Genomic DNA, 22,090 nt, shown 5'->3' on the forward strand with positions numbered 1-22,090 from the left:
TTCCTTCTTTGTGAATCGGTTGTCCCATTTTGGTAGAATGCTACAGAAACTCTAATATATTAAAGAACTCAAAATATGTAGCAGATTATGGTGAAAATTCACAGTTGAAATAACATAAATTCAGAGGTGAAGTTAATCACTTCATGTGCAGTGTGATGAAGCTCAGGATGATAAAACACCTTCAGTTTCTGAAGTTGAAAAGGATCAAACCACCTCCACATCTTATGATGGTTCCAACAAGGAAGGATCGTTGAAATTTTGCCGTGTTTGTCAATGTGCTGAGCCTGATATAAGGGGGGATGCTGCATTGCTTTTCCTTGACATCATTCCCCCAATATCTATTGATTCACAAAGTAGTAAGGAGAATAGGCTGGGTGATAAGGATGCCTTGTGGAATGCTCATGATAGTGTTGATCTTAAAGTGTGCGAAAAGAAGCTTGGTTTTATCCAGTTTGTGAGCGTTGAAGGTGAGGTGTTTATTTGTAGTGCTGATTTAGAAGGAATGACATATCATTATCAAGATGCACTGATCAATCTTGGATGTTCATGCAAGAATGATCTTGCCCTTGCACATTATGCTTGCACCCTTAGGTGGTTCATCGTCTGTTAAATTTGTGGTAGTGTAGCAACAAAGATTAGGGTCGCAGACTTCCAAAAGGTCATGGCCTCTTTCAGTGGCGTAGCTAGGATTCATGTGAGGGGGGGGGGGGGGCAAACAGGGGTGTAGAAAAAAAAAAACATGTGTGATAGTCGGTGGTTCGGGGCAGCACCCCCGATTTTTTTTTTGAGATAAAATAAAAAATGGCTACAATTATTAATAAAAATCTATTTCATATGGACAAATCAAACTATTTGCTGCAGTCAGGGCTGGGCTACAAAAATGGATAAAAATCTATTTCATATGGAATCAGGGCTGGGCTAGGACTGGGCTTTTAAAAAAAAAATTAACTGTTTCGGGAGGCAGGACTGGGCTGTGAAACTTTAAGAGAAAGAACTGCTGCAGGAGAACCAACACCTGTACATATGCACATGTACAGGAGATTCCAGGTGTAGATCCTGTTGTTGCTGCAATTCGAAGACAAAGGCTTACTGAGATCGCTTTGTGGTTTAATCCACAAAATCATTTCACTACAATGTCACAAGGTGCTATTGATCAAGTTTACATTGCACTTGCTGAGGATGCTACCCCCAATGAAAATCCTACTACCAAAACCCTTCACCATGTACTTAGAGACATTGAATTAAGAGATACGAGAAGTTGGTGCTTCGTTTAGAAGGCAACAGGCTATCTTTTGTGTGTGACTTGTGAATTGATTATTTATCTGTAAAAGATGGTTATTTGTATGGAACTCATTTTCTTAATTATATGTGTGATAATTGTATTAAACAGAATCATAACCATCAATTTCTGATAAAAATTAAATTACACAAAAAAATCTCCGTAAGGAAAGCCACCTTGAAAACCTTCACAGTTTATAAAGCCACCCCATAAAATATCTGATAAAAACTATATGAAGTTCGAATTGCCACCTAATTCGCATATAAATGAAATCTCAGTAAAAATTAAGCTTTTAGTGCTATCTTCATGCATATTATTTCCTCTGCAAAATTTAAACTCACATTTCAGTGTTGCAATTTCAGAATCACATATGCAAGTAAAATAAACCTTTGCTTTTTAAAAGATAAGAAATGCAGTTTCACTTGATGGTTATTCTATTCTTCAAATCCTAACATGTGTTTTTGAAGTTAAACAAATTGCAATAGATGAATTGCAATAAAAGATAAGAAAAATTAGAATGATAAACAAATTGAAATAGATGAATTAAAACAATAACATAAGATGATGGCAAATATGAATTTACAAGGATCACCACAATGTGTGGCTTATTGATGCAAGATAAAAAAAAAAGAATGTTTTTTTGTTAGTGCCAAGGACAAAAAGACTCTCAGTGAATGGTTTTCTCCTTGTGAAAAGCTTGGAGTTGCTGCAGAATCCATATTTGGGGCAAAAAATTCAATTCAAAATCCATATTCAAGGCAGAAATTCATGATTTTAGACAATTTTGCAATTAAATCCATATCCGAGCAAAAAACCATAATAAACTTGTTAAAACATGTAAAATGGTGGACGGATTGGGTCATATGATCCAAAACAAAGTAATTTGACCCATTATTCATGACTATCCAAGTTGTCTGCATATCCTCATCAAACAACGGACATTTGAAACATAGCATCTGAGTACAGTCCAAACAAACGTTGGACTTGGAACAGTTATTACAGAACAAACAGAACTAATTTTTTGTTCCCTCTTTTTTGTTCATTTCGTCCATGGACAAGCCATCAAACATACCCTAAAGGGTCGGATCCCATGCATGTTACATTATAGCCTGCAACTGATGGGAGCTTAATTAGTCAACTTTAACATATGAAAATAATAAAATAAAATAGGCCAAACATGATCCAAAGAGGCCTATATGTATATACTACCACCAGAGAGAGGTATGAACAACCATCCTTGAGCACAAGAAATGCATTCAATTTTTCACCAATGTTCTTTTTTACAAAAAATGACTGTAATATATAACAAAAATGACTTATAATTTACTGATGTCCAAAATTATAAATATTGAGTGTTAAAATAAACATTTTAACCTTCGCATATGCAGACCTTTTATGGATATGCAAACTTCCTCTATGACAAAGTTTACTACTAATTTTCGAGCCAGAAATTAAAGGATGAAAAAAACTGCATATATTTTATGCAGACTTCCTCATCCTCATAACATATATGCAGACTTCCTCATCCTTGCCTATATTTTATGCAAACTTCACGAGGTCTTCCTCATAAAACATATGTGAACCTCCTCATCACCCTGAAGGATCATTTCAAAAATAGGGTCATCATTATCAATTTAGTACAGGGTCCGATTATTACAGATGACACAGGATTGACACTTCCTTTTCATGAGCTCAACCTTCAATCTCAGGAGTTGAGCAATAATCTGAATTGCAACATGCCAGGACAGAATTGCAACAATCTGGAAGAGAAAAGTGGGTCATCACTCCACACCCCCAGGTAAGGCTTCAAAATCTGGATTCTGTAAAATATTCTTCTAAAAAAACTCAAAAAAAAATCTCAAAAAATAGAAAAATTTTGAAAATCTAAAAAAATCAAAATATTTTAAAAATTCAAAAAAATAGAATATCTCAAAAAAATCCCAAAAAAACTTTTCTAAGGTCCAAGCTATCCCCTTCATTGTAGGACCATGTTATTCCTGTTGACAAGACTAAGGAAGCTTTTTATTAAATCCCTTATTTTTGTCTTTTTCAACTTATCCAATGATGGTTTTTTTGTCAAAACCATATGAAAACTAGTCAAAGAAGTTTGAACCTAAAAACATAGAACCAAGAGTGAGGATATCACAATTGTTCTTGATACTGGCCTGACCTCGTTCGATGATACCCAAACGATCTTGACAACCCAGTTGTCCCTTGAACTGGACTGATCTTGTTCGACGAAACCCAAATGGTCTCTGCAACCCAGTTCACCTTGTCTCAAACAATTATGGGAGAGGGATAAAGCGCCATTATGCAAAGCTTGTGATTGAGAGATTGTTTAAGGTCAGAGATCTTGTCTGCAAATAAATCTTGTCATTCTCTTCAAGATGCATATGAGAGTTTATCACATAGAATATTAAAGTCTTAGGAAAGATAAGGTAGTAATACAGTAAGGCCAATATACTTTAATCCAATAATTCTAGCCCACAAATTTATAAGAATGAATTATAGAGGCCTGAAATTATCATCAATGCATAAATGTAGATCCTTTGTAAGCCTACTTAAGTAATGTTATCATGCAAAAGTTTACTTTTGCAAGTCAAACTGACCTTTGAAATTTTTTTGAAAATAACTCACCTCTATTTTTAAAATGCAAAAAAAAATTATAAAAGGGGACTCGCCTGTCGGTACGAGGTTCAACCGTTCCTGGCGCCATAATCAGGGGTAATCAAACCAAGGATCAATCCTGTGATCTGCTTTGCTTTGCTCAATTGTCTAAATCGTTATTATATTCCTAAATGCACAAAGAAGCAGGTATGCGCTATGACTTAAAAAAATGCAGATTGAAAACATGATGTATGCTTGTTGAATTTTGTTGAAAATACTTTTGAAAAGGAGATGCTTTGAGAAAATCAATTTCTGAAGAAGAAAAATCCTGATGCTTTTGAGAAAATTGTTTTTGAAGAAAAACCCAGGTAACTTTGAGAAAATCAATTTTTCTGAAATTTAACTCTGAAATAGATCAAAATGGATGGGTGTGTGGCCCTATGAACTCATTCATGATGCAATTTAAACCTAGATGGTGCACAAATGCAGTTTGTGAAAATATTTTCTGAAGAATTTGAGAGAATCATTTGTAAAAGGATTTTTGTGCCTTATAGAATTTAAATAAGATAAGATTCGCCACATATTCCTGACTATGGCCACAAATATGTATTGAATATATCTCATTTGATTCTAAAAGAGAAAATACTTGGAAAAGATTTTAAAAATATATAATGATTTCTGAAGATAGCCTAAGAGTGTAGGTTATTTATAACTTAAAAAAAGATGATAAATCTGAGCATCATTCGTATTCTGACTATGGCCACAAATACAAACTCCACTGAGTTTATTAACTCCTTAAAAGCAGGTGCACGTGTCATTCGTGTTGACCATTGTGAATTTAAAATATGCATGTAAATCATCATCCATAACAGTTAATTATTGAAAATAAACTATATGCAAATGCAACCTTAATCTATGCAGGAAGGAAAATGTTCTTATTCCAATATTACAATTATAATTTACATCAATAATTGAAATAAAATAAAGAAAATAAAAAAAGAGAATAAAATAAAATCTGATCATGAGATTTTCTACAAAATTAGCAAATAAGTTAGTAGACAAATATAGGCTTTTCTGGATTTATCCTACAATATCTGGAAATTGAGGGATATTTTCCTGAAAGAAGCTTTTTTCCCATGCTTCTGTAAAATAAATAAAATAAGGGATAATTCATGACTCAATAAATAAAAAAAAATTAAAAATTCAGAATTAAGGGGAAAATGACAAAAATACCCTTAAAATTGATATTATTTGCAAAAAAGGTTTTTTAAAAAAGATCTTTAAAATATGCTTAATCTGAAGACCAAACGAATTCAAAACGATGCCAAATCGTGTGGAGAGCACCTTGATATGATTATGAAGATGATCAAATCCTAAAAATATAGAAATTTTCATGAAAAAGATAAAATAATAGAAAAAAATGATTTTTGCCCGTATTTTAGTTGAATTAGGACTCCGCGGGCATCCTATTTTTGAAAAACAACTAAATAACATATCAAACGACCTTTAAAAATCATAAAAATTGACATAGACACTGTTAACAACCCTTTAAATAATTTTTTATGATTATGCAAGAAATAAATATTAAATTAAAGATAAAAAGGTAGGCTAAATAACATGCTTTCTTGTACCTATCACAGTTTCAGATCAGAACAAGATATCAAATAACAATAAAAATTTATGAAATTTGACAAAGATAAAATAAATAATTCAATCAAAATAACCCTTTTTATAGATTGAGAATACAATCTCCGGTTAGTGAGATATCGTTCTGGCAATATGCATTTTTTTCTGGCTAACATATAATGGTTCAAGAAAAGCAAGTTCTAATTTCGGGTTAAAGAAAAATAGCAGACAGACCTCAAAATCACATAGAAATAACTAAGCAAATAAATGGAGACATCACTTTTTACGGATCGGAGAGATCATCTCTGGTTAGGGAGAAATCACTCCGACAAGATGACCCACTGTTTGAATTATGCCTAACGATTCAAGAAACATAGACTCTAGTTTTGGGTTTCAAAAAAATAGAAAATGACAATAAAAATCATAAAAATCACACCACAAAAAATAGACATGTTGACGGATTGGTCGCTTTATACAGATTGTCAATACGATCTCCGGTTAGGGAGAAATCGCTTTGTCAAGATGAACCTGGACCTGAACCGTGCCTGATGATTCAAGAAACATAGGTTCTGATGTCGGATGAAAACAAAATATTAAATGATCGTAGAAAATCATAAAAATCACACAGAATAAACTAGACACTCTAACGAGGATGCCACTTTTTACGGATTTGAAGTACGATCTCGATGAGGGAGATATGACCCTCACAAGTAGCACATGCTTCTGCATAGCGTTTTAACGGTGCAGAAAACAGGTTCTGACTTTGATTTTTGAAAATAGGTTTACAGAACTCAAAAAAATCTGATTTTTTTACTAAAAACCGTAGACAGATGCATGATTCTACCTTAAAAAAGTCAGATTTAAATCACAAAAATAAATAGGCAAAATAATAGCATAAACAGACGGCTAGAAATCAAGTCTGTGAAATCTAAAACCCTAGAACAAAAAGAAATCTAAGTCAGCATGACAAAATTAATAAAATGTGTAACTAAGGCTATGAATCATAATTAAACATATAAAATAATAAAAATATTCATGAGCATGATGAAATAAAAGATAAAATACAGGGAAGCATGATCAAGAGCTTGATTTAGCCATTAAAAGAGGGATTCAATCCATAGAGGGGTCAAATCTCAATCTTTTTTTAGGCATTAAAGAAATAAATCTAATCTAAGCATTGTTAATGGATAAAAAATATATAAAAAATAATAAATACTCAGTAGATCATATTCTTGAATCATAAGTATGGATTCTTAAAAGAAAAAAATTAAAAAAATCCAAGCAAGAGGGGCGACAATGGTGGATTAAAGGAAAAATAATAATAAATAAATAAATATAATAAAAGAATAAGAAGAGGGAGCTCACCTTGGGGGTTTAATTGAGGAAGGAGCTGCTGGAGCTTGAAGGAGAGAGCGCATGGGTCGACCTCCCCCTTGGGAGTCTTATTTAAAGATTTTCAACCTTTGTTAATTAGAGAGTTCCACTTTGGTTGGAACTCTCTTAATTAAAATAGATAAATCTAGAGGGGGTTGACCTCTCTAGAGGGTCCTAATTAAACTAAACTTTGACTAAACCTAATTTACACCTAACCTAAATAAAATTTCATCAAAGCAATCCAAATATGGCGCCACCTAGGTCGGCCCCACATTTGGTTTTCTATATAACGAAAATAAAGGTTTTAAAAGAATGTTAAAAACAAGATTTTCAAGAAACTTTAAATGACACCTATATTTGTAAAAACAATTGTATTTTTGAAATAAATAAAACATGAGAATAACACAAGATTGAATAAAGGTTAGAAATTAGGGTTTGGCGCCCCCTGCAGGGTGGGCCCCACTTGAAAAAAAATTGGTAAAAATTGGAAATCAATTTAGGAATCAAATTTAAAACGAATCTAGGCCATTTTTCTAAGGAAAATGCTTTGAAATAAGGAGATATAAAGCCCTGAGGTTGGCCAAATGGCAAAAATTGGTTCTAAACCCCAGGTTTTTAAAATTGGTTTCGAAGAAAGGTTTTGAAATCGAGTCTGGATTTGTATTTTGAAAACAACACTGCTGGATCTCAAAAATGATACGCAGTGATATGAAATACAATAAAATGACATGAAATGACATGCGATGACATGTGAAATGCAAACCCTGGATGAGGGATTTGAAGTCCCAGACCCCTGGCATAGACAAGAAATTGAATATTTTCGTCTCAAGATAGAAATTGGGCATCAGATATCAGATCTGATCCAAATGTGAATCAGATCTCAAATATAACTAAAATTTCAGAAAAGAAATTGATCTGAGCCCAGATTGGCAATTGTACCAGCTTGAAAAATGATAGAATTAATGTTCTAAATAAAATAACCTGAGAAATGATTTTGCTCCTTCAGGGAAAAGAGTGACACTGAAAAATGAGGTTTGAACTAGTTTAAACTGAATCAAACTAGATTTTAGGGTTTCTAAACTCAGATAAACTAAAAAGACACTGACTCAACTAAACTCTTAGATTGGATGACCAAGAAATAACATCATTCTCAGGAAAATGGTGAGAAATGAACACTAGAGTGAAGTGGATAACAAAAATGTACTGGGTTTAAGTTGAAATGAAGGTAAGTTATACTGAGATGAACTAAATATAGAGCTTAGACACTAGCTGGGTTGAATGGACTTAGCTCAATTTCAGCTGAAATGAGCTGAAATGGATTAAAGTGAACTCCAACAGTATGGGAAACAAATTTGAACTGAAACTGGACTACTTGAACTCCTGGTGAGCTCAAGTTAGAATCAAGGAAATAGGGTCAATTAGAATTAACTGACTCGAAAACAATTGGCATGGATTTGAGCTAGAAATGAGTTCATTTCTCGAGAAATGAACTCATTTTAGCTGAAATGATCATAAATAAATAGGGTCTAATCATCGTGAGCTCAAGTGAGCTAGACATGACTGGCATTCTAACCTTTCTAAACTTAAAATGAGCTTGGTTGGGTCCAACTGATGAGAGTCTAAGGTGACCTAGGGGTAGAATGGTAATTTTATTAACAAAAGGGGGGTGAAATGACACCTAAACTGGAATGGACCTAAGGTTAGACTCCTACACTGATCTATACGGTTGGCTAACATCTGTGAGGGGGGTGTCCAGAATGGACCTCGAAAATTTAGGGTGTTTACGGATGCCTCTCTTTGCTACTAAGTCGGTTGAAAGTCGAGCTTAATGGCAAAGAAAAACACACCAAATTTGGGCTATAAAATGCCCCAGTTAAAAAAATTTAACTAAGTATGAAAGAACTAGTCCTAAAGAAATGTTTGTGGGATAAAGAAAATGGTGGAGAAAATTGCACCTTATAAGAATGAGGCTCAGGCTTAATCCTTGACCTGAATGGGGAGGCAAATACCTCATAGAAATGAGGCTCAGGTTTAACTCTTACCGACCTGAACAAGTGGGTTTGAATGAATTCCTCAAGAGAAAAGGTTGAGGAAACCATGATGGAGCCTCTAAATTTCGCACAAAGAATTCGAGAGGGGTTTGAAAAGGAAGAAAATGAGGTTCCCTAAAGCTTTAAAAGGTGATTGATTTTGGGCACCTCATTGCTGAGACTAAATAGCTTTTATGGTGACCTTTTGCTGGAAATATAGATGTTGGCTCGACCTTGAACCAAAAATGAATTGTCTATGGCGGTGGCAGGACAGTGGGGAACACAGGGAAGTGTGTGAATCTGAGAGCCTGAGCCCTCAAATTAAAAATATGAGAAGGATCTTAAAAACTCTTGTTATCAAGTCCTAATGAGGGATAAAACAATGCCATGATATATCAAAATAGATAGCAAGTTCTCGTTTCATGTCAGGATAGCTGGAAAATATTGCCAATGAGGTAAAAGTTGTAGTTGATTCAAAATGATTGAAAAGTATGCACATGTGTGCAAAAATATATTTCATTTTCTACACAGAGTATTACTTCTAATTGGACTAACTCCATAGAATCAAGAATCAAATTCAAATTATTGTTGTTGGGTTTCTTCAAGGAAGCTATCAATTTCCTTGATATTAAAAGAAACGAATTTGCTCTCAGTATCATAAAAGCGATTTATGAAAGGATATTGATAAAAGAATTTCACATAAATAAACATAATTCTTGACAGTTTGGGCAGTTTGATATTTGGGGTTTACCCATGATGATCTTTTTGCACTTTTTTAAGAAATAGAGATTGAGCCTTTCTTGAGGTTTGACAATAATTTCATCACATCAGCCTTCAACTTGGAGATATTCTAATTTTCTCTAGAAGAACATGTCACAAGCTTCTTCAACTTGGAGATGATCTGAGTCTTCTTTGGTCCCAGGAATTGAATTGGTAATATTGTCTCTTTGGTTGGAAATCTCTTAATGATAACATTGATCAAATATCTTTTATGGATTGGCAGGAGGTTCATTGCATCAGCCTTCAACTTGGCGATGATTTGAATGGACACGTCATATGCTCCTTCAACTTGGAGATGGTTCGAGTCTCCTTTAGCCCCGAGGGTATAACTCATCCATCAGTATTCAACTTGACGATGATTGAGAGGTCCCTTTTGTAGATAATTAATTGTAGCTTAATTGATTTAGGATATTGAGTGGATTTTTTTTATCGTGCAGGATATTTTCACTGCCTTATTGCCAGAAGAATTGTCTCTAAAAATGTGCCATAACTATGATCAATATCAATTCACTTATGGCTTTTCAACATCATTGAATTTTCCTTGCTAATCATATTAAGGATTTTTCTTCATCCTTTTGGTTGACCAATAGAAAAAGCTTTGAATTTTGGTTCTTTCTTTATAAATGTCTTTGCCCTTTTGGGAAGGAATATCGAAGGTAATATGAGGTGAAATTTTTGTGCAATAAAAGTTTGAGATCAACAACTATTTTTTATGATAAATTGGCAAAATATTCTTGAAATCCTTGGTGAAAGATTACTTGACATCCAACTGGCATATCCGTGACTAAATTCTCCTCTCATTTTCCCAAAGGGGAGACTCAGGCTTGACCCTTCACCTGAACGGGTGATAAAATACTCCTCTCTTTTCTGAAGAGAATGTATTTGCAAAACAAAATTTTCAAAGAGAAATTAAGTTTTTATAAAAACTCCTTAATTTTAGGCTTCTCTTATAGAAAGACGGCCGGTTGGATAAGTTCGATAAATTGTCATAAAGGAACGAGTTCATCACACTCTCCTCGAAAAGAGGGTTCTCGATGACGGGATGGCCAAGGTAAATGGTAAATGGTAAATGGGCTATAAAGAAAGTGATATTTCATCGAAACTCTCCCTAAAAAGGGTTCTTTGTGTATAACGAGGTTGTTGTTTTGTAAACAGTTTGCAAAGAAATGAGTCCCTTTAAACTCTCCCTGGAAAACGGTTCTTGCGAACGATGGTGAATTGCATGCAAAAGGAACGAGCTTCCTCGAACTCTCCTTGGCAAAGGGTCTTTCGCAAGAAAAGAACGATTGATAATTGAAATAGTGAGCCAATTGGAAATGAGTTTGATGCGAAGGTCAAATATTAAAAAATCGTGATTGGCGAATCTGACCCGTGGGTTAGAAAATGATTGACTTTAATAATATTGGTAACCCAAAGGTTTGCTTGATGAAAATTGGTGACCCGGAGGTCTGACTGGTAAAATTGGTGACCCGGAGGCCTGATTGACAAAATGGGTGACCCGGAGATCTGATTGATAAAATTGGTTGACCGGGGGGTCTGCCTGGTAAAATTGGCATTGACGAAAAGATCAACTAGCAAGTTGGATCTGAAAAATGGGCATTGACGAATCTTAAAAAGATCAATGCAAGGCTTGATCCAATAGAAAGACCAGCTCGAAGGTCGAGTTTTGATAAAAATGATTTTGATAAAGATCAACCGGGAGGTTGAATTGGAAAATTGGCTTGAAAGCTGAGTTTTAATAAAGGGTTCAAGCCTAAAATCAAGTTTGAAAAGACTAATTTCAAAACAAGATTTGGAAAAAAAAATTCAATCCTAAAATTGATTTTAAAAAGCCCAATTTGAAAACTGGATTTTTGAAAAGACTCAGTCCAAAATAGTCTTGAAAAACAAAGGATCCTAAGGATCGAATTTTGAAATAGAATTGCTTTTAATAAAAATATTGGTCCGAGAATTGAATTTTGAAAAGAAAATTACCTCAAATGTTGAAATTTGAAAAAGGACCGGTTGAAATGATTTTGGAAATAGGCTCAACCCGAAGGTTGATTTTGACATGATCAACAAAAATAGTTTCGATAAAAGACTCGACCTGAAGGTCGAATTTAAAAAAGACTAGTGTTTTAAAAATGCTTGATGATTTTGATGGGAGATTTTCAATCTTCACCCTCACGAAGATTCAGACAACTGCCAGGGTCTCAGGACTGTCCTTTATCCTGAATGGGTAATGAATTTGATGTAAATTGATGCAAATGAATGAAAATAGATGGTGAGAGATTTCATTTGATCTTGTTTGCATACATGACGTTTTGAGGTAAAGACAAATTTTCAAAAAAATGCCCCAGTGTAACTAGGGAGTAAGATATTGGACGAAAGGATAAATAATTAATATTTAAATAACGCTCTCCGAAGATAACAGAGAAAAGATTGGCAATGAACTTCTTGATTGAGTCAGAAGGCACTCTGAAAGAGGTCGCTCTTCACAAAAGACATATTGCAAAAGGACAAAGAGCAACAATATATAAAGAAGATGACGCCAAGTTATGAGGAAAATTGATATCTTATTGATGCATTTGAAGAAGAACAACAAATCGAGGAAAGAATTGAGACTACATTGTCCCTTCAAAATGACAGATAAAAAATGAAAGAGATGAGGGAGCATTGGCGTCATCATTCTTCTTCACGTCTAGAAAAGGTGTCAGCGAGATAGCTGGTTGATCCTCCTCCTTGTCTCCTACAAGAATTCCTTTATCGATGCAATCCTGCACAATGTTCTTGAAGATGAAACAATGTTCTAAGTCATGCCCCATTGCTCGGTGGTACTCGTAGAATCGATCCTTTTATTTTCCCATGATGACAGAAGGATCGGCGGCCTTCGGAAGTCTTACCATGTCCTTTTCCAGCATTTACTCGAGAACACTTTCGAGTGTTTGGTCCAGTGGGGTAAGTTTGCGATCATGGTTCCAACTGTCGCATTGTATCTTTTTTTGAGTGCTTGATTTATGCTGAGGCTTGGTCAGGACAGTCGACTGGTCCTCTTTTTCATCCTCAACGAAGAGATTCTTGTTGATGCAGTCTTGGATGATGTTCTTTAGGATGAAGCAATACTCAGTGTTATGTCCCATCGTCCGATGAAATTTATAAAATTGACCTTTAAATCTTTCCATGACCGTGGGAGGATCAGAGACTCTTGAGAGCTTGGCCAATCTTTTAGTCAATATGTATTTGAGAACTTTTCACGCAGCTGATCCAGAGGAGTGAACTCGCAGTTATAGCCCCAACCTTCACGCTTTATCTTTTCTTTCTACAGAGGTTTCTGGTGAGAGCTCGACTGGAATGGCTTGTTGTCTTGCTTGAAGGTGTTTCTTCTTTTGCTTTCAACGTTGCTTCTATCGGGCTTAGAACCTCCTGTGCCACTGTCGTTGTTGTTGCGAGTGGTGTTCATGGAGAAGGTGACAGGTGCCTTCTTCTCAAATAGAACCTTTTTGGAACTGGCTTCAGCTTGCCCAGACATTATTTTAATCATCATTTTCTGAAGCAACTGATATACAACGAGATTGATGTCATCTCTGTCTGTCTGACCCTGTCGTTTGGCGGATCTTGGAGAATCCATCTCATGCTCACTATTGTTGCTCTAACTAACACGCTGAGATGGTACAGTCTTCTAGTCGAATCTTGTTTGAACCACTCAGGAATACCGATGCTCTTTGCAGAATGAGGTGGATGGTTAGAATTTGAGGATGACGGTTTGGATGGAAATGAATAAAGAGAAAATATTCGGTGAGAATCAGGTCGATAATTTAAAGGATATCCCATTACCAGGGATTGAGTCATTGTTGGAATTGCGACAATTGCGTTGTTACCCTGATGAAAGAAGTGAACAACTAAGATAAGCCTTGTTACCCAAGCAAGGTCAACTTTGAAGAAAATGTCATTTTGAAGGAAAAGAGATATCTCTTGACAAAGCGACCTACAAAAGGATTCTTCTGAATAAAATCAAGGGCAAAAAGGGAAGGTGGGCGAACAATTTCCCACTGCAATAATCAGGTAATTTACTGGAAAATACGAGAAAAATAAGGTAAAGAGATTTGAAAACAGATAACAGGATTGAAATCTAAGAGAAAAATACACAGTTTTCTTGAGGAGAATAGCAAGCAGGATCCAATAAGGTCAGAAATTCGAGATCCAGAAGAAAGGAAGGAAAAAGAAAATCGCCTGGAGTTTTAAAGAAAAATAGTGTTTGAAAAATTGTCCAGGGTTTGAAAGAAATAAAAGAGAATCTAAGGTAATAAAGGAAAAATAGTGAAGATACATTGACACATCCTGCACAAACAAGCATGCGTATACAACACTCCCTAAAAGTCTAACTCTAAATGCATAAGTTTTAAAACAGTTGTAGGACCCTAACCCTAACTCTAAGGCTCAAATCATCTGTGTCCAATCATGCTATGCCGATATACTCGGACCGAACTCTGATGTATGTGGCATAAAAATATTTTCTCTGGTTCTAGGCTCATATTTTCCAACATCCTTGAGCGTCTGTCGATATACTTTGGACTATGACCTTCGGTACGTGGCAGGAGGGGCGACCCAAATAGGTGGCCCAGTTGTGAGGCTTTGTCCTGAACTCTGGTTCTGGAAGAAAGCCCAGCAACGTAGTGGCCAGGTAAACATAGATGGGATTACTTTTTAAAAATGATCATCATGCAAGGAAACAGAAGGCTCTAATGACCTAAAGAAGTAGAATTTTGAAAAGTTTTGAGAGGCAAGCAATGTTTTCAAGCAGTTCCTACATTGAGGAGGATTGCATGAGACCTAAGTCTATGTGAACATGAATAATGTCTCATCAATCAATCCTACCACACCATGCCTAAGTTTACATGCAATCCATGTCAGTTGGGTTTGATTCTAGGCTCCTAAGTTCACATGAAATAGAGCTAACATTGTAGAACACGATTTTATAAGTTGAATAAAGCAAAGCACAAGATTGATCAGGCGAAGACAGGTCCTATCTCGATCGCCAAACCTGTTATCATGCAAAATTTTACTTTTGTAAGTCAAACTGACTTTTAAAAAAAAATTGAAAATAACTCACATATGTTATTAAAATGCCAAAAAAAATCGGAGAATGGGACTCGAATGTCGGTATGAGGTTCAACCATTTCTAGCACCATAACTAGGGGTAATAGAACCAAGGATCAATCATGTGCTTTGCTTTACTGTGCTCAACTGTCTAAATCGTTATTTTAATCCAAAATACACAAAGAAGCAGGTATGTGCTATGACTTAGAAAAATGCAGATTGAAAACATGATTTATGCTTGTTGAATTTTGTTGAAAATACTTTTGAAAAGGAGATGCTTTGAGAAAATCAATTTCTGAAGAAGAGAAATCCTTATGCTTTTGAGAAAATCGATTTTTGAAGAAAAAAATTGGTAACTTTGAGAAAATCAATTTTTCTAAAAATAAACTCTAAAATAGATCAAAAGGGATCAACAAATGGCAAAAATCGGTTCTAAAACCCTGGTTTTAAAATTGGTTTCGAAAGAAAATTTTAGAATCGAGTCTGGATTTGATATTTTGAAAACAAGAGTGGTGGATCTCGAAAATTATTTGCAGTGATATGAAATACGATAAAATGACATACAATGACATGCGAAATGCAAACCCTGGATGAGGGATTTGAAATCCCAGACCCCTAGCAGAGACAAGGAATTGAAAATTCCCATCTCAGGATAGAAATTGGGTATCAGATATCAGATCCGATATTAGATCTGATCCAAATGTGAATTAAATATTTGATATAGCTAAAATTTCAGAAAAGAAATTGTTCTGAGCCCAGATTGGCAATTATACCAGCTTAGAAAATGATAGAATTGATGTTCTGAATAAAATGACCTGAGAAATGATTTTGCCCCTGCAGGGCAAAGAGTGACATTGGAAAATGAGGTTTAAACTGGTTTAAACTGAATTGAACTGAATTCTAGGGTTTTTAAACTTAGATGAATTAAAAAGATACTGACTCAACTAAACTCTGAGACTGAATGATCGAGAAATGACATTATTCTTAAGAAAATGGTGAGAAATGAACACTAGAGTGAAGTGGATCACAAAAATGTACTAGGTTTAAGCTGAAATGAAGGTAAGTTATACTGAGATGAACTAAATCTGGTGCTTAGACACTAGCTGGGCTGACTGGACTTAGCACAATTCTAGTTAAAATAGACTAAAGTGAACTCCAACAGTATGAGAAATGTTTTAAACTGGAACTGGACTACTTGAACTTCTGGTGAGCTTAAGTTAGACTCAAGGAAATAGGGTTTATTAGAATTAACTGACTCAAAGATAATTGGTGTGGATTTGAGCTAGAAATGAGTTCATTTCTCGAGAAATGAACTCATTTTAGCTGAAATGATCAGAAATGAATAGGGTCGTATCATCGTGAGCTCAAGTGAGCTAGACATGACTAACATTCTAACCTTTCTGAACTTAAAATGTGCTTGGTTGGGTCTAACTGATGAGGGTCTAAGGTGACTTAAGGGTAAAATGGTAATTTTAGTGATAAAAGGGAGGGTGGAATGACACCTAAACTGGAATGAACCTAGGGTTAGACTGCTACACTGATCTACAGGGTTGGCTGACATCTGTGAGAGGGGTGTCCGGAATGGACCTCAAAAATTTGAGGTGTTTACAGGTAACCAACTCTCCAAGAAAAGAATTAGGTGTTGAATACCTTTGGTGTTAATTTGCTTCATAGGTTAATTCTCTGAGAGACCTTTCCTTTTATCTCGATAAGAAAAACATCAAAAAATTATGTGAAAATGAAAAAAAGACAACAAGTGAAAAGTGAAAAAAAAGCTAACACCTACTTTGAGTTTATGGCGTGGTGGCAGGCTCTGGTCATAAGATTGCCTCGGAGGTAGAGATTAGAAAAGAAAAAGAAAAAAAATCAATGCTCACCTTTGTATCAATTGTGTGGTGGCATGCTTCGGTCATATGAATACCTTATGGGTAGAGGTTCAAACAAAAAGTGTGTGATAGGAGAAAGTCAATACTTACTGCTGGACTTATGATGAGGTATCTGGCTCTGGTCATAGGGTTTTTAGAAGACAAAAAGTTGGATAGATAGTAGCATCCCTCCTGAACTAGTAGTCATAAGACCCATGGTTGTCAGATCTTAGGACAAAGTATGACAAAGGTGAGGAATAAGTCTCTTTCAAGCTAAAAACAAAGACTCCAAGAAGCTTACATAGGGGCAAAAAATGTATTAAAGTGCATTATCTTAAAGCTCTAATCTTTTAGAGTTCAAAACTTAGTGGAGATCATTAGACCTAATAGAAATGCCTTGAGACTTAATATCATGTCCTTATAACTAGTGGCTTGAAGTCAAGAAAAAAGTAAAAGAGAAAAGTTTCAATAAAGTCGAGTATCCCTATCTTATACCAACCTGAGATTATGAAAGTCTAAAGTGTAGGAATCTCAAGTACAGAAATTAGCTTGTCAAAAAGATCCTGAATTTTTTAGAAAGAAGAAAAAAGCAAAAAACTTTGACAATAAATGATGAAACACTCATTGTTGTCACAAGTCAATCACCATAGCTTAGTCATTTTTTATAAAAGACATGAGCTCCATTGCATATCATGAAAGCACATTTCCTATTTTATGCATTGTAGGCACCTAAGAGTTTAGTCAAAAGGATCTTAAGTCTAAAGTGTGCACAGAGAACTCTGTCCTTTTTCACCTAGGGCCACCTAACCAAAGTGCTCCTAACCTCTCTCGTTGGGGCAGGATGCCCTGCGTCTCATTGATCCTCAAGCCCTTTGTAAATGTACATAGGTATGAGTGTATGTCTCATTTATTTGTCCCCAAAAGTTTTTTTGCAAAAATTTTGAAAAAGAAAAGCTATTATAAAGGTATCAAAAATCAAAATGAGATTAAAAGGTATAAAGGAGAGCTATACACATCTTGTGCTACCCTTGCCTAAATCACAACATTTTTTCTCTTCAAGAACAATGGCACGTTCGTACCAAGTTAGTAATACACATGAATAATGCTTCATGAAATGGTGCAACATGCACAACAACCCTTAGAATTGTCAGCTCCTCCTCCTCTTGAGTCAACATAAATACCTAATCATTTTCCAACTGGCCCAACCTCACTCGGAGAGACCACAAACGGTCTCAGAAATCCAGTTGTCCCAACACTGGCCTAATCTCACTCGATGAGATCACAAACATCTCAAAAACCTAGTTGTTCTCACAACTGACCCGACCTCATTCGATGAGACTACAAAAAGTCTCGACAACCCGATTTTCCCTGTTGACTTTGGTTTGACCTCTTTTAGCAAGACCGCAAACGGTCTCGACAACCCAGTTGTTCCAACACTAGTTGGACCTTATTCAGCGAGGCCCAAAAAGGTCTCAACAACCCAATGATGCCAAAATTGGTTGGTACCATATGAGGGTGTTTATTTCTTTGTCGCAAATCAAATCACATTTGATTAATCCCAAAGATGGTCCTCTTTAAACACCTATAATTTTTATAAATCCTTAAAAATGACAAACTTAGGGATATGAGAAATAACCCTGACAAAAAGATGTTCAAAAAACCCAATTTTCATTATAGGACGACAATCTTGTTTGTGGTCCCATCTTCCAGAGGACACTCCTGTTGTGTTGTCCTACCCTGAGACCATACACTAGTGTGCGGTCTGGCTTGGGATGACACTCTGGTGTGACATCCGTTCCCTTTGAGTGTATGGATAAACCTCTCAAAGGAGGTGTCCTAGTTGGATTCAGACTCTTCCTATGCATTTCAAATGGGACTCTTTCTGGATGAGTCTTATTCCCATGAGGATAAGAACAAATCTATTTGGGTTAAATTTAGACCAAAAAATCTATTGATCCATATCTTATCCAAGATTATTATAAATAGAGTAAACCCTAGAATCTAGAACATCTAAAAATCCTATGTTTGAGTGCTAGCCCTAGAGAACGTCTATGTAACACCCTAAAATTTTGAACTTGAAAAGTTCAATATTTTTTTTTGTGAGCAAAAACATTTCTCAATATATTGGATCCAAATACCTTGGGCGAGTTACGTCAGACAAATACACTAGCACTGGATTTTAATAAATGAGAAAACATCTCTTTATAAAATTTCCATTGTAGCATATAGAAGTTCATAAAACAAGATAACAAAATGACCATAATTCAAAATTTTAGTTTTTAGAGAAGGGAAATGGAATGGCTCTCAAACTTTGCCATAGCTCCCCATCATCGCCCCGGTAATTCATTCAGTTTTTGTAATTGTGTAGGGGGTCAAAACAACACCCTAATAGGATTACAATGACAAAGCATATGTATACAACAGTAAGCATATAGAAAACATCGTCTTCAAACAGGCATAGTGAAAATCATAAAACCACTCAAAACATTTTGATAAGTATGCACGATCAAGGATGTTATGCATGACTTAACAGTTCAACAACGTATACATATATGACATGAGTATCTTGAAATTCTTTCATTTGGGTGTTCTTTCTTAAATGATGTGTGCAATGCTTTTATCAAAATGCAAAGAACACTCTTTTTCCTCTTGTTAACAGTCTATGTGGATACGACACAGACAAAATCCGAATTGGAGACACAACCAAGGGATAAATTCAAGCAATTTATGTCGTATTACCTTGGTTATATACATCCTTTCTGACCCTAGGTGAGGGACAAAACTTATCGAGAGAGAAACCCCAACACCCTCAACTTGGTATAGTAGTCTTTACTTCAGCTGAAGCCTTATTCACTATCACCCCGCGATAGGTGGTAGCTATCCCTATCTTCGTGGATAGGAAAGCAACCCTCTGTGCTTTACAATACTCCACGGAACTAGACATACCTCTTACTCTCTCATTATAAGCCACACGAGAATTAACATTCACATTCTTAATTAGTTAACTCTCATCACATACGTACTTAACAAAATTTTCATACTTTTACAATGGCCTCCATTGGGCACCAGTACGCATGATTTTATTTTCACTTTTCAGATAGGCATTAGCCACCACATTGGAGCGTACAAATTACCAATTGATTTTTAGAGGTTCTGAATAGATATGGCATTTCTTATTGCCTTGAGAGTCAGTTTAGACATTTCACTAAAGTCTCTTAAATCATATTCTGACTTTCTTTGCATTTATCAATTAATACATCCAGTTGGTTGTCAAACCATTCACATTATTTGAATACATGAATTTTCTTCTTTATTGAAAAAGTGCATTCTTTCATAAATAAAAATGCTATTTCCATATATATTAATAATTGTCATAAAAAAGCATGAGATAAAACTAATATGTTGTTTGAAGATCATTTAGGCATACTAATGGAACCTTATTTCATCAAAACATAAATCAAGACTAAAAATCTATTTATAAACTGGCACCATTTTCTAAATTCATTAAAACTTAAATCACAAATAAGAACTTATTTATGAACTGTCACCATTTTCTAAACTTATCAAAATCTAAAAATTCCTTTATAGACCGATTGTGTTTTTTTTTTAAGCCAATGAACTTAATATATAGCAAAACCGATATTGTTGTTTTTTTTTCTTTTACATTCACAACATGAATTGAACTTTTCCTTTTTTTTTTCTTCTCAAAGAAACTAATACGGATTGTAGGTTTTGACTTGCCGAATTTTGTCATACTTGTTTTTTATATATACACAAACACTAAAATCGTAAACTTTAAATCTTGGCATAGGTGTATATATATATATATATATATATATATATATCGAAATACACGAACTCAACTCGTTGATGGCGAGCTAGCATTCGAAATCCAAATCAGATCTTACCAAAACTCAGATTTTTAGTCTCTTAGCCTGAGTTGTGACCAATTTCATTTTTTTCCTATTCCATATAAAGTCATTTCAAAAAAACTATTATGCTAATAACCAAAGGACAGATTTTACACATTTCACATTCACTAAAATGTCCAGACCATATGTAATCTTTTTTTTTCATCGGAACATTTAAGCACACACATAAACTGATTCTAAGAGCAGGCTTTTCTTTTTCTTTCTTTTTCTGGAAAGATGACACATCATACATTATCCAAGAATTTACATATTTACTCGTTGACCACTAAACATTTCATCTTAGTCAGAGTTATGGCAGTATAAAATTCTAGACTTTCATGATATAGGAAAATCAATAAACATAGATTTCTGTTTTCCATCAAAATATAATATGCTACTTAAAATGCGAGTTTTCATAAATCCACAACATGGCAAATACAACAATCACAACATAAAAATAATGAATTTCAGGAATTCATACCATAAACAAAAAATTGATATACAACCTACAATCATACACATACAAAGTCAGAGTACCTACCTCAAATCACTCTTCTCTTCATGGTTTACTATCGACTGCTTGTGAACCTAGCTACTTCCACAACTATTCAGCTGGCTACCTTCGTCACTTCCACTTTGATTCAACTATTGAAATCTAGAAAACACTCAGGTGAATACGGAAGATTTGAGAGCCCCATGAGGGGTTTATATAGCATAGGGGAGAGTGAAGGTTATACAGCCCATAGTGTAACCACTCTCACAAGGTTTAATGGTGAAGAAGTGAGTGGGAGTTTCAAGAACTCCAACAGCCTTCTTTTTTTTCTAATTTCTTTTTCATATGCTCTTTGTAACTCCCCTCTTCCCATTTGTGTGAATAGGGTGTTACTTCAGCCCACACTTATTGGCTCATGTAACCCCAAGAGCCCATCACTTTCATTCACATTTTTTTTTCTAACTCTTCTTCCCTAATATAACCTCCCCTCCCATTTACGTAAATGGGAGAGAGTGGTTCAACCCACCTTTTCCACTAATTAATGTCACTCTTTAAAAAAAAACGTGTTTTACTAATTTACTATATTATTTTTATTATTATTTTTTTTCAAGTGGGGTCCACTTAAAGAGAGTGCCCCCTCTTTTTTTTTTATTAGTCATTATACTATGCACTGAATTCATTTCATATCATATATTCACTATGCTAAATACTTTTTCCTTTTTTATTTATTTATTTTTTATTAGATCTCATTAAAATTTGGATCCATATCGAGTCCAGTCTCATGTACCTCACTCCATACACTTGCCAAAACCAATTTGCATTTCGGATTTTGAGATTTGGATCAAATTCAGATCCTTTCGATATCCAGATTCAATTATCATAATTTGACCCACACACACACACACACACACTATATATATATATATATATATATATATATATATATATATATATATATATATATATATATATATAATATTCTTCATTGAAATTTCAAATATTGTCTATGAACTAGATCCAAGTATTGGATCCATTTCCCATAACTAATG

Source organism: Nuphar pumila, chromosome 3 (genome assembly GCF_984573655.1).
Source record: "Nuphar pumila chromosome 3, dmNupPumi1.hap1.1, whole genome shotgun sequence".
Taxonomy (NCBI): Eukaryota; Viridiplantae; Streptophyta; class Magnoliopsida; order Nymphaeales; family Nymphaeaceae; genus Nuphar; species Nuphar pumila.